At 43.4% G+C, this 14,524-nt stretch overlaps 1 long non-coding RNA gene across 1 annotated transcript; it reads left to right on the forward strand.

The window, feature by feature from the left end:
• Nucleotides 1-138: 138 nt before the first annotated feature.
• LOC137670090 (uncharacterized) lies at nt 139-13,889 on the forward strand. Its single transcript, XR_011049207.1, has 3 exons — nt 139-225; nt 11,252-11,341; nt 13,824-13,889. It is a non-coding gene; the product is annotated as an uncharacterized lncRNA (long non-coding RNA).
• The last annotated feature ends 635 nt before the right edge of the window (nt 13,890-14,524 follow it).

Below are 14,524 nucleotides of genomic sequence, written 5' to 3' on the forward strand. Positions count from 1 at the left end.
CGGCCCCAGCCGCCAGCGTGGTCCCACCTTCCATCAGCCGGCTGCGGAGCGTGCGCATGCGCGCTGCTCCCCCCCCCGCCGCGAGCCGCCGGCGGGTCTGTCGGGGCGGCTCGCGCGGTGACCCCGCCGCCTTCCCGCGCCCTCCGCGCGGGGGCGCGCGCGGCTCGCGGCTGAGGGGGCGGCTGAGGGGGCGGCGGGCCCTCGGCCCCGCCGGGTTCGCTGAAGGTCAGTTCGTTTGGCTTCAGCCCTTTCCTTGCGTTGTTTCAACCCGGCTTGGCTGCGCCAGCTTTGTCTGGTGACAAAAGGTCTAAATGATGGGGCCGGGACGTCCCGCGCTCACAGCCCTGCTTCGTGTGACCGCAGCCGCGGGTGGGGCCTGGGGAGGAGGGTGAGGACAGGGCCCGGTGCTGCAGCCACCCTCCGGCTGGGGCAGGTGGTGGGGCCGCCATCTGTCCTCCGGGACTGAGGGGTTCGGTAGTGTCCAGTGGCAGTCCTGTGCTCCTGGAAGGGCTCCCTGCCTTCGCTGCCTCACAAAACTCTACCCCAGTAGCTCCTCAGGCTCCCGGTATGGGGCATTTGGGGATGTATACTAACTGTCTAACAAATGAAAACAGCTGAGAAAATTGTGGAACAGAGCTACTTCTAATTATTTCTGTAGTGGTTTTCAAAGTTGTGATCTCTGACAGATGATCTGAGGAAGCACGGAGTGCTTTTTGAAAAGATCTGTTACGAGAAGAAATTGGGGAGAGGGGAAGGTGGGGGGTAAGGAAAAAGATATGAGGTGGGCACCTGAATGTGAGGTGGGAGTAAAAGCCAGTTAGGGCAACATATAATTCACAGGAGAAGCACTTTCACTGAGGTCCCTGGAGCCAAATCACACGGGAGCGCTGAGGCACTGTAAATTAAGTGGGAACTCATTGCTAATTAAGAATGGAAACATCTTCCTTAATGACCTTAATTCTAGACAAAGACTACAATGATAAACCCAGTGGAAATCCTGTCCTGGGTGATAAACTTCTGCCCTTTGAAATAGATGCCTTTTCTGCTGCTCTCTCCCTTTCTCTATTAGCCCTTCTCTCCTTCACCTGTGATCACATTTTCGAGTGACGTTTTTCTGAGAACTGCAGAATATGAGTTGCCTGGGGATAAAAAAGCACAAAGTCCAGTATGGACTTTCCAAGAGACCTTTTCTTTTGGGCTACGATCAAAGGAACTGGGGGAAGCTTGTCAGCTTCTGAAACTGATGCAGATAGAAGCATTTTATCGATGAGAGAGACTGCACTGCATTGATCTTTGCTGTATTGCTTTGTGTTTTAACATCCAAACTGGGATCTAGCTGTCATCTGTTCCACTTGTCAATACAGTGAGCTCCTAGGTGATAAGCTATTCTCACATTTTTGAGCGGCATCAAACACATTCCCGTGTGTTTTCTTTGTGGAGTGAGGTCCTGACTTCACCTCCCAGCACACCCACCAATGTGTATTTGCCTGCTGCCCCTGTCTTTCTGGTGGCCTGCCCCATCCTGCCCTCTGACTGGGCTCGGGTTGTCCTGTGCTGCTCGGGTTGCCTTCATTCATGCCCTCCCTCATTTCCTTCTCTTTGCAGAGGCACGGCTGGGTCTCTGACAAGCAGAGCATGTGAGTGCGCTCTGCCCTGTAATCCAATAGGACATGTGCACTGTGCATGCTACGGGCTGGGCCCTATGTATAGCGAAGGCCTCTGTTTTCGGTTCAGAAAGCTGATTAGGAGAGACACGGTGCAAAGAGAGAAGTGTTGTGAGAGAGCCCTGTCCTGCTTCATTTCATGTAGGATATTGCCTTTAGTTCCCTGTTGTTGGTTTGGAGGACGCGCAGAGCAGCCCTGAGCCACCACAGCTCCCTGTACAATCACTGCCTCTGTTAGCACAAGCTGCGTGATCGCGGTCAGGCGTCATGGTGTGCTGAGCTGACAGCACAGGACTAAAAGGTTACAACATCTTCACATTCCTTTTCCCACCTCCTCACTCCCATCCTCTGCCAGCTTTGCTGTATTGATTCCAGCGTCAGTGACTCAAGAAACTGTCGCGAGTGATGGTGAGTTATACAGTCAAGGTGGGAAAGAACTGTCTTCTAAGAAAAGATCTGAGAGAGAAAAGATCAGAAGATGCTATTTAAATTGAAGAGTGGGTCAAGAGACCTGCCAAGAGAGAGGATGAATGTTTCTCCTGCAGACTTGGAGAGACAATGTGGCCTCCGGATAGCTTATAAAATAGAAATTATGGAGGACAGAGTATACGAGGACAGGGGGAAATAAAGTGCACTGTCTATACACATTAGAGACCATTTGTAAAGCAGTTTGAGCACTTTGGATAGAAGATTCTTTATCAGCGTGAGTGTTCGTCAATGATTGTCCAATAAAGTGGTGATGATAGGGAGGTGCAGCAGGAACACTGAAGTCTCGTTTTCCCAGCTCGTGTTTCCTACGTGTGGTAGTGTGCATGTGGAGGGGTTATTCCCAATCTGTCTGGGTTGGTTTTATTACCATTTTAGTTAATGATTTGACATTTTACTACAGGCTTGAAGATCTAGACCCTCATTTTGGATTTATATGGCATTCGCAGCCTCCAGATTGCGAGTTAGATTGTATTTGTATTGTATAGAATTAATTGTGCTAATAAGCTGTGATAGACATTGTGATTAATGCATATGTTTTATTGTATGTGGCCAGCTCTTAGAGTTTGTTTGTATTTTTTATAATTTAAATTACCAGCAAATGTGTTCACTGAAAAAACATATTTCGTTTAGTGAATCCTTGCTAAGAAACTCTTTTTAGGTAGGATGTTTTCAGTTTATAGATGAGGAAACTGAGGTACCGGGGGATTAAACAATTTGTTCATAATAAATAGCTGTCAATACAGAGCAAGGTTATAGCGTGAGTAGAGGGAACCAGCGTATTGGTGCATATTGTGTTGGAATACAGGTTTTCTATGTTGCTTATACATAAGGTAGCCAATTAATTACATTCTGGAGTAAAATTAGGATGCACTGGTACGCCGTCCTTGTGATACCACAATTTGATCTTCGCTGTGTAGCCAAAACCATGATTTTTGCTTCCCCCTGGAAGCACGGAACTGAATTTGCCATCAGGTGCAGTATCAGAGTTGGGGGTGACAACTACATTTTGTTCCACTGAGTGCACATTGCAACCCCAGATGACCCTGCAGTCGAAAACACAAAACAATCTGGCTAAAATTAAAACTGCTTCTTAAATCCTCTGATGTTGCCTGAAGCTTTTTGTTCAGTTTATCTTTACAAGGTCACTGAGACAGAAGAGTGCATTCTCTGAGCATGTTGGCCTGGAGCCTTTAATGCAGATACTTTCATTTAACATTTGGGACATTCTACTCCCTTTAGTCCCTTTCTTTTTACTCACCAATTTTCTGTATCTCTCTACTCTTCTACTCCCCTCTTTTGAGCTCAGGATCCTTCAGATCAATACACGTATGAATAAAAGCTATCCTTTTTTTATCACCTTAACATGTAATCAGTAATCATAAGCTTTCTGGGCACCCAAGCTGTCGTGGGCCGGACACTGCTGGTCTGTCTGCCGGAGCTGACACGCACGCTGCCTGCAGCTCTGCCCTCATCTTTGCTGTCATCCTGCCACATGGAATATTTGTCTTGCAAAGCCATGTGTTGGAAGCAAATTCTGTTTCTGCCTCTTTCAGTGGCTTGCAGCATGATCTTGGACTACTCACTTAAGATCAAAATAGTAAATTTACTTTTCTTTGATTATTTTTTTTAATAGTCAAGAACAGGAAATTTCAGTTCAGATTAATAGTGACTGCAGGCTCTGAGAGACACCCCAAGTGTTGTAAGGTGGGCTTCCATTAAGATATCGCAAATTGGAAGCCACTTTGGAAGACTGAAGCCAAATTTTAAGATCTGATAAAGGGCATAAGTGTCTGTGAATCTGGCATGTGCTGTCTAGAATGAACACAGAATCAGACGTCTTCTCTTCCTGTGCAGCAAAAACCAGTGTGAGAGAAGAGCAGTGCAAAGAGGTGTTGTGCCAGGTGAGAAGCTGGCCCTAAACTTCCAAGCTTCATTTTCTCCAGCTTTGCAATGGGAATAATTGGAAATACTTTACTCATAAACAGACGTTAAAAATGAGTCCAACATTCAATGTCCACTTGAATGTTGTTAATGATCAAATATAGTAAAACTGCTTCTATATATGAGAGCTGTAGGCAGCACACTTTTCATTTGCAGCGAGCTTCTGCAAGAATCAAACAGCTGTTTCCAAATTAGTTAATTAAATTAAGGCAAAAACTAGAATATTAGTTCAGCTAGTTCAGGATTCTCTTTTCTCTTTCCTTTCTGCATTAGGGAACACACACTGAACAGTAGGCCACATAAGTTACTATGTGATCTGCTGTGTAAAAACCCCATATTTAATACCTCCTTAATGGGAATGTTAAGATGGATTAATTATTCTTTGTTCTGGTCTCTGAAGATAGAGGGTAATTACTATTAATTATGTGTAATTGAAAAATTGCTCCTTCACAAAGAATCCAGTAGCATTAGTGGGATTTTAACTTCTTGCTACCTACAGGGAGGCGTACAACATTCCATAATGTTATGGCAAAGACTGCCGTAAATGTAACAATGTCCTCAGAGAGTCTTACTCACCTTCCAGGCCACACTTGAGACCTGTATTTTCAGAGATAACAGGTCTCAGAGCATACTAGTGAGACAGGACGCCGTGTTTTGTTCCGTGCTGAATGGCACTTAAGCAGAAGATGCAATTTGTAAGGCTGGTTCTCATTGATGATGCTGCAAGACTTTTCCTTGGTAAATTTCCAGAAACCCGTAGAACAACCAGAGGTAAACCAAAGGGAAAGTATTAGAAACAAACAAACAACAATAAGGGCAATGACAACAAAACAAACCCTTGAGCTTGCCTGTCTGGGAAGGAAGCTTTTGAAATAAAGAAAAAAACACCCATGACTCCTCAGTAACCAGTACATCACCTGCGGGCTACAGACAGTGGAGGTGTCTGACAAAGAACGGAGGCTATGTTGGGATATTTGAGGTAAGGTGAAAAAGAAAAAATATTTATGATTTTTACAAGGACAGAGCACTTTCAATTATATAAGATTAGCAGATTGGTTAGGCTGAGACCTGAAATTCCTGACTGCCCCACCGATTTCTGTTGTTAATTAAAAATCCTCAGAATATTTAGGTGCGTAATTTCCTTTGATTTCAGTGGGAGTTGGGCACCTTCATATGCACAGAAGTCTGGCCCATAAGCTCTCTAGGTCTCAGTTTCACGTTGGCAGAATGAGGATAATAACATTTATCTACTTCAAGGAGTGCTACAAATAAATTATTGAGTTATTATGCACTTTAATGTAATCATTGAGATAATAGAAGCTCTTACAGCATAAACATAGCCTACCCTGAGCCACCTTCTTCACATATGAGTTGGTGTAGAGGCTACCCTGAAACAAAAACGATGTGTCTGGCATTGCTTGTCTTGCAGATCTTTGCGCTGTTTTTTTTTCCCCTGAATTCCCACGTGTGGATTAAGCCAGGGTCCTATTTTACAGTAAGATGTATCTGCTTGTGTTGCCATGTACTGAACAACCCTTTCTCTACGTGGCTTTATGTTTAATTCCAGCAGCCTAGAGCAGCACAGGATCAGACATGTCTTCCTCAGAGCACTTGTCTCCCTAATGAAGGAGGCAATGAAAAACATTTTCCAGTGCATCCGTCACTCAGTGGCTGTGGCACTGAGGAGAGAGGACAGGCATCCTGGAGCAACCTTGCATAATCCGTGCCTGCCGCCTGGCTCTGGCAGGGCAGCAGCAACGTGTGCAGGGAGGAGGGGGGCAGCGGTGGAGCTGCTCGGTGGGGTACGGCCAGGGCTCCCCTTGGCAGCTGCAGGGTCTCAGCTTGTACTGGTGTCAGCTTGGTGCAAAGAGTATGGCAGTCACTGACTAGTTGGGGCACACGGGTCTCCACTCTTTGCCTGACCCACTCTGACAGAGACCTCCCCACCCGTCTGTTCTTGCCTAGATCCAGCTTTAGCTGCAGCATCCCACTGCCCAGCACAGTAAGTGAAAGCCCCTCAAAAGCAGAGCAGGGTGCAGTGTACGAGAGCAGATTTCAGCGGGGAGAATCAACAGCAACTCTTTTTATTTCTGCTGTGCTGACTGGGGGTGCTCACAAAGACCAGTAAGTGCAAACAGATTTCCAGAGGCAGTGGTTGTTGTAGATTGAAGAAGACAAAAAGCACTGGAAGCATCTGACCTATTTTGGGAAGCTTGCTGGGGCTTTTTGCTTTTATTTTGTTCAATTTTTTTTTTCTAAAGATGTGCTTGCACCTGAGTCAAGGAGACTGTAAATATTTGTCACTTTTCCTAAGTATGCACACTATGAAGACAGAAGCAAACTAAAATTATCTTGCTGCATTTGCTAGGCTGATTCCACCAGTTGCCCTGAGGGCATGGGGGTTTGAGCTGGCATTTGAGATGACTTCTGCCTGCTGCTGGTTGGTCCCAAGCTAAAGCTCCTGGTGATGCACATAACTTCGTGCAGTGCTTGATGGCATCTGCCACAGTGAGATGATTTGGGGGCAATTGACTCAGGGCATGTCCCTCAGACCACCTCAGTAAAGTTCCATAGTGCTCACGCTGGAACTCAAGCAGTTGTTGCTATGTGACCTTCTCTGTCCCTGTTTCATACCTGTGATGCTTAAAAGATCATGTTTATCCTGCTGTAACATTAGTGACTTAATTAGAGCTGAATTTGGTCCTACTGCCTCTGAACATGAGCAGCTTCCATCAAGTCATCTAAAGGATCAGATCTGGTTTCTTCTCTCTCTCAGTACTGGTGGCATCTGGTTTCATTTTCCATCTTTCCTAAGGGAGCTCACTTTTCCCCACATTTCAGCATATGCCTGTTGTATGTCAGCACCCTGAGCTGCCTCTGTCTCCGTGCCAAGCCAAGTACCACTCTTCCAGCCAGCAAGGTACAAGATGGTGTAGAGACAGAGCGTGAGATGCATCAAGAATCGGTGTTGTGGGCTGCACGTAGCTTAAAACTAGTAACTGCTTATGGGTCAAGAAACTAAGCTGGAGCCAGTTAAGTGTGTTTGGTTTTTTTTTCTCTCTGTGTAGGCTGTACAGAGGTAGCAAGATTTTCATCCTGTAGTGTCTTGGGAGCCAATGTTTTCACACAGCGTGGCTCCTCTTCATTGATACCGTAACGGGCACCTAAGGGACTTCTCAGGGTAAATAGCAGGGTGAGGCACTGCTGATGTAATTGCAGGGCTGGCAGAGGACACACTACACCCAGCATCATAGTTTAATGCCCAGCCCTGTCTGCATGACATCCTTTTTTATTTCTAAATATGCTGACATGGAAAATCTTCTATATGTGATGATTTGTCTCCGGGAGATGGATTGATTCTTTTAACTTGTTCCGTCTCTTCTCCTTCCCTGTCGCCACCCCAACCACTTGGCCAAAACAAAACAACTCCCTCAGCTTTGTTTGTGGCACACAGAGGGACAGCTATTTAAGCAGCAATTATGAATTTCTTTTTTATAAGATGTAGGATTTTAAAAAAGCATAAGATGATGATTTTGAGTGTTTATTAGATTCCCCTAAAACATGCACTCAGCTTCAGCTCTCAACATTTTTGTGTATATTGCTACATAGATAAACCTATTGCTTGAAAAAGCATATATACTCTCTATTATTTCTCTGTTATTATAACATTACCGAGGATTGTAAGATCAACATCTGTGAGTCAGATCACAGACATTAACAAAATAATGTAAAAAGAATTTTATTTAATTAATTGACTTAAATTATACATACTGAGCTCTTTTATTTCGGGGACTTGCAGGGTGCAGGTGTTTCTCTGTAAGTGTGGGGGCAAGCAACTTCATTCGTCTTTTAATAGTGTCTTAGTATCAGAGGCTGATGGTGTCACCTTATGTTGAAGCTCATTTTTCAGTAAAAGTGGAGCAGTTTATAACATGGATACAGAGCTCCTGCTCCCATTCACATTCCTTCCTACTCTACCCCGTATTCTCCAACAGAAAGATACCGCAGTGACAAACACAGAGAATTGAAGGGCACGTACTAAATCTCAAGTTCGGTTCTTTAGTGTCTTTCACACATTCTAGCTTTATAGAAGAGGTGATGTTTAGAGGACAGAGTATAAGTAACTTTAGATTAAGTAATGGACTTAAGGACTTCATATCCAAGCAGACAGTCTTTCTGGCTGTCAGTGCCGTGTAACCGTGTCACCGATATCCAGTCTGATGTTTTCTTTATTATTATTCATAAGCTTCCATGCAGAACAGCAATCAGACTCTTCAGGCTGTGCCATCTTGGGGATTATCACACTTGCAGGGCGGTTAAAGTCACTTTGCCTCGAGTCTTCTGCCTCTGAAAAGTGCCCAAGGCTAATCACTGTGAAGTGTGACGCCTGTCATGTCTTCTCCTTCAAGTACGTGCGGCAGGCCTGTCATTCACTAAAAGCCTGAACATCTGTTATTACATGGTACTCCTCACGCATCAGGCTTCCAAATAAGAAACTGGTGGAGCCCAGCAAGGTACAGCTCAGCCTTAGTTTGCATAATTCCCAGAATGCAAGGCAACTTGCTTTCCCTTCTGATATCATTAATAAGCAATAAGAATATTATATAAGCTGGCATCTTTTTTTAAACCACGATAATTTCAAATGCTATTATAATTAGGACGAAGATGAGAGTTTGAGCTGGGGGAGGGAACAGACAAAGGATTAAGCTGATCTCCACCATGACGTTAGAAGGTGGCTTTGTCTGTTATATCCTAGTTTGGACAACAATGAATATGTTTTAGGCACATGAAGAGGCAAACAGAGAATTTGTTTGGAAGTATTAATCCTTTTCATCCTGAAATGTTACCTTTCGCCATAAATAGGATCACAGCTTTCCAGTCCACTTATGTTCTGACTAACTGACCCTGTAGAAAAAGCCTGAAAAGCAATATATGTGTGTTGTATCCTGATAACTATCAACTCTGTAGTGGGTCGGATAAAGCAGAAAAAAATATTCTGTTGCTGAGGATATCTTTGTTTAAGCCAGAGTGACTGCTAGCTGATTGTGACTACGGTGCTATCACATCGCAAGAGACGCGGCCTCTCAGGTAGCGGGTCCCAAGCCATTGCAGATCAGATGTCATATTTTCATGAAGTGAAGTTTAGCGTCTGGATTGAGCAGGCAGGATTTGCTGGAGAAAGAAAACCAGGTGAAATTATGGTTTATAGATGTAACTAATAGGGCCGCTTTCTTTGGAATAGGGAAGATTTTAAAAAAGTCACTTGTCAAAATAATTTTCCCTCTAACGCTGCAGCAGCCCTCAGATATGAGCATGTTCCTGATGTTCCCCCTCACTCACATGCACGAACACGGGGAGGCAGGTGGGGGGGTGGCAGCTGCACTGACACGCTATGGGGTTTGCAAGAACAAGATGGCAATTTAGCAGAACGATTAAAAGATTGCAAACATTTATTAATAGCTTTGCGGCTGCAGCAGCTCTGCTGGAGAAGCCTTGCTTCCTCAGGGATGCTCTTACCTCCTGCCCGTTCCCTTCCAGAGCTCTAGAAATTGAGAAGTCAGGTTTGGACCCAGTTTCAGTTTAAAGCTGCAGCTACGCACAGTGCTGCAGACCACTTTATCCCACTGCCTGAGGGGGAACTTGAGTGTGAGAAAGAAACAAGAGAAGGTACATAGAGCAAAAAGAAAGGATTTTTTCTTTTCAGCTATTGCTTGGCCTTTCTTTTCTTCCCTTTGCTCCTCTCTCTCTCATTGCTCTTCTTTACCCATTCCATTTCCTCTTCCTCGGGACAGAGTGACTTTTTGTTCAGTGCATTGGCACTAGATTCAAATGCGGGTCTACGGTGTCTTTTTGAGAGCACGATCAGTTCTTTTGAGATTCTCATGACTATGGTGTTGTCTCTTCAGATTTTTTTACGTTTAACATTGGGGAAAGGGAGGAGGTGAAGGTTCAATACAAAAAGAAAAAACACAAAAGAAAAAAAAGCGCAATTGGCTGAACAAGAAATCACCTTATACTTCATGGCTGATCGTGCTGAACAGCAGTAAACACTGTAAATGAGATGGGCAATTCTGATGTTTGAGCGCACAGCATCTGAGACATTTTTATCCCACAGACCAGATGATGGTGACTGACTGATGTAAGTTTGCAACAGGAGGGTATTTATCCTACGCATATGGTGACCTCCTCCATATTCCTATCCACAGTGGAATAATCAGTTTCTTTCACTTCTTTTTTTTAAACTGAGTCCTAAGAGAAACTGAAATATCTGGACAGCCTAAAAGGAATAAATTTTTTCTGCTAAGCAACAATGACAGCAGATACGAATGCTTGTGTCCCCATCGTTATCTAAAATCCTGCTTGTAACTGGGTAGGATGACAGTGCACCTCATCCATGGCTTTTCCCATACAGCATGGCCAAGCGACTGGACATGCCGTTGGGCATCAGCAGCTGACTATCCATACTTGACTTTTTAGTTCCATCAGGAGAATTTTTCTTCTATTCATACACACAATTTAATCATGCCCCTTGGCAATTTAAGGAATTGCATAATCACTACATTTCTGCTTAATGCAGTAGAGTAGGCAGAAGGGAAAGCGAAATGGATCCAGTGGATCAGAAAAAATACGATGGTGGAAGGATGCAGGAAAGAGGAGTTGAATTATGAGTCCTGCATTATTCTTACCTGAGCGTGCTTCAGGTTGATTTGGCTTTTTTTGAACTGTTTCCTCTATTCCTTGAAGTTTTCAGTTAGAATATTGCCTTTGTCAGTTTTCAAGTGCAGTGTCCAATTTGGAACTTGACTAGCATGAATTTTTGTCTGTTGCAAGGGGATGGTGCTTATGAAAAACATCTGATTATCTCTGTTCACTTTGTGTACCATGTTCTTCATGGGATGACCTGGTAAACTACACAACCTGAGAGATAAGTGTGAGGCCCACAGAAAACTTCCTCCCTTGGGATATTTAAGGAAAGTCTGTATAAATTTCTGGAGACTTTGGCAGGCAGCCTCTAGGGCCTTAAAAAGGCCTGCTTTTCTAGGCAGTGTGTATAATACTTTGAATAATCCTAGTCTAAAAGACAGAGAACCCACCTGCAATTGTAGTTGATACCACGGATGCATTGGGCTAATTGCTTCTTTACTTTTTGTCTTTAGGAGCTGGAATTCCCTCTGCTCGGAGTAGCCACAGAATGCTATAGATGAGGATGAAACAGACCTGGATGTCGGAGAGGTACCTGGTCTCAGGTAAGAAAGGGTATAGACATGATCCTGCAAACACCAGTTCAACAGAAGGAATTACTTTTAGAGATACTTTCTCTCTCTCATTTCTTGTTTGATGATTGCAGGCCTTTCCAGGTAGCTATATAGCTTCAGCTGCTCTGTCAAAGTTCTCATCCTTTCCTGGCAGTAGCTATTTCATTTGCATTGGTTTCAGTATCTTTAATTTCCAGGTTTGCTGTGTGTGATAACAAGAGGATGCGTTACAGTCTTGGGACAATTAGGACACCTGTTGATGGAATTGTTTTGTTGTTTTTTTTTTCATGTCCTGAAAGGCTGTTTTGGGATGTGTTAGCCTTTACAAATATTTAAAGCAATAAATTGTATTTCGTCGTATTTCCCCTGCTCCCATCAGAACCTCAACCCTCACTAAGGCTCTTACCTCCCATATACCTCATTTTCTTTCTACTAACTACTTTCTTGCTCATTAATAAAAATATATATTATAGTTCTTAAGTATGGGAACAACCATCCTCTCTGTTGTGGAGTAGTCACTGTAGCCTTTGCCGTTGGCATTCCCTCCCATTGTTAGGACAGATGGTCCCTCGGGTACACTGGCCATATCACTTGAAGTAATTAGAATTGTATCTTTGCAAATGAGCAAAGAATTTGCTTTCTTATGTATTGAGATACCTATGTCCTGTATCTTGTACTGGCTACTACTATGTCTGCATCCAAGTGGCAAGTAACAGGGCTACAGCTATGGTTAAAATAACCTGCATTGAGATTAAAATACAATAAAGGAACAAAGTGTTAAGTTTCTCAGTTGATAAATACATTTATTAGTGAGACTAAAAAATCCTAGAGCGCTAAGAAATTAATGAAATTCCAGGAGTTCACTTATTCTATCCTTCTCCCATCACTAAAGGAAGATAGAGGTTTGACATCATTGTTACCAAGGGATTGACCATTGTGATTTTCTTTCTTAGCCATCATACAACACAGGAGCTAGGGACAGCACTCAGGTACAGCCCAGATGCATCCTTGAGACACAATTAGTCTGCAGTTGTACAACCTTTGTAAAGCTTGGATTCCACAGGGAGGCTAAGGAATATAGCAATCGATAGCAATGTGGCTAGATCTTTTCTAATTGCAAAATTTAGAGATGAGAGAAGAGGTGATGAGCCCGTCCCTTCTGCACAATGAAAAGTAAGGAGGTGCAGATCTTCTGTTGTTACTCACTGATACAGGAACACCGCAAGAGAAAACAGATATTCTTCTTTGTATCCTTGTTAGGAGACAGAGAAGAGACAATAATGAGGAAGGGGAGGAGAGGTTAGAGGTGATAGCAGAAAGGAGAATTGTCCTTTCTGGGTGCCAGGTACTAATAAATAACTTTCTAAGTGCTGAGAAGAAGGTAGAAAGTAGGACAGGGGTCTTTTCAAGGTTTGTGTTCTTCTATGGAGTAAGACTGTTCTGTTGAGAAAAAAAAATCATTAAAGATAAAATATTCCCAGACAACATGAATAGAGAAATGATGAGGCTGCACATGATGAACTTATAAAATTCTGAAGTAGGTCAGTTTTAAAACTCTCAGAACAAAGTCATTAACTTTTAACAGAACGTACTTTGTTGATTTGATGATGAATTAAAAGCTGGAGGGAAACTGAAAAGGCAACTCATGTAAAGATGCATCATCCTCTGCCTCCATTGAGGCAACACTGTATCACCTTTGCTGGTAACAGAAAAATCTATCAGGCTTTGTCATCGTTTTGCATCACAGCATGGCCTGAAAGCAAACATACCCTCTGTTGTCACACAGTAGAGTGCCAGGGATCACTTGCAGAGCTACAGTGGCCGTATAGCTGGGGAATACTGCTCTTGTCAGCACTACTGAACGCTGACAAACTGAGGGAACTGAAATGTATTGCTCTGTTTATTCTGTTTGTGTGGATCTTCATCAACCTTACCAGTTTTCAGTTCCAGTAACAGCTATGTGTGAATTTTATTTTTCAAGATTCTACTTGCAAAGCTTGGGCTTCAACTGCACTGTAAGATATTATTGATTGCCTGTCCTGTTGTCCAGGGCTCACACAATGCTTGAGTGATCCATGGGTCACAGCCATTAAACTTAGTTTATGGAAAATACACCAGAATCACTTTGATCACGTTATCTTAACCTCTCCATTTGAAAGAAATGTAGCACTAGGGGATTTCCTCACTTCCTATCTCCTAATCTGTCTTGTTTTATAACAGCAATAAAGACCCTGCTTGTGTTCTTCTTTGGCATCGACTTTGTATTTTCCTGCCTACCTGATATTCTTTCCTTCCTTTTAACCCAGTATTGGTTTAAATTATTTCCCCCACCATAAGTACTCACTCCCAACCCCTCCAGTCTCTGCTAATCACAGCAAATTTGATATGTTTATCTTGGCTAGGACTTGTGCTTTACTTACTTACATAGGTGTTTATCCTAAAGCTCACCAAACGTCTGTCTTTATTGTCTTAGGCTTGACAAAGGACATGTTTCAGGAGAGCTCCATTTGCCTCTGAATAAAGCCCACATGAACAAAGCAAATAATCGCTAGAATTCCTTTACTCTGGGCACCTGACTCCTATGCAAGTTCAGGAAATCACACAGGGGAACACTTTGCTTTCCTGCAACAGGATTAGAAGAGATACAGCTGTCTATCAGCTCCATGCATTGTCTTGTTTAGAAGAGGATGCGGGTCCTGGGTGAGTTTCTCTCACAATGGAATAAGCAAATCTAAGTCTGACTTTTCTTGTTAAAATTCTCATCATCTTTCCTCCTAGGAAATACAGAGATGTGCTTAGTATCACACCTCACCTCGAGGTGAGGCTTCGCCAGCTCACCTACTTGTTGCTGTATCCATTCACTGAACAATGTCACCAAGTCTTGGTAAGAAGTTCTTTGTAAGTAGAATGAGAGGTTCACTTTCAGAGAGCTCCTCAATCATTTCCATAACAAACCAATTAATGGGTTAGAAGCTACAGCTGAAAACCAGGGTGGCATGGATAACGGTGTGGACAGAGGGCGATGAAGTGCCAGTGTCGGTTTCTAAGCGCTCTTGATGGATTTTACATTATTCTTATTCACAAAGTGATGTGGCTTTCGGGTGCTTATGGGTAATGAGTAGTGCTAGTTTGTTTAGTGTCCCTGTCCCCCAAGGCCACTGCCCTTTGAGAGAG

Source organism: Nyctibius grandis, chromosome 14, assembly GCF_013368605.1.
Source record: "Nyctibius grandis isolate bNycGra1 chromosome 14, bNycGra1.pri, whole genome shotgun sequence".
NCBI classification, from domain to species: Eukaryota; Metazoa; Chordata; class Aves; order Nyctibiiformes; family Nyctibiidae; genus Nyctibius; species Nyctibius grandis.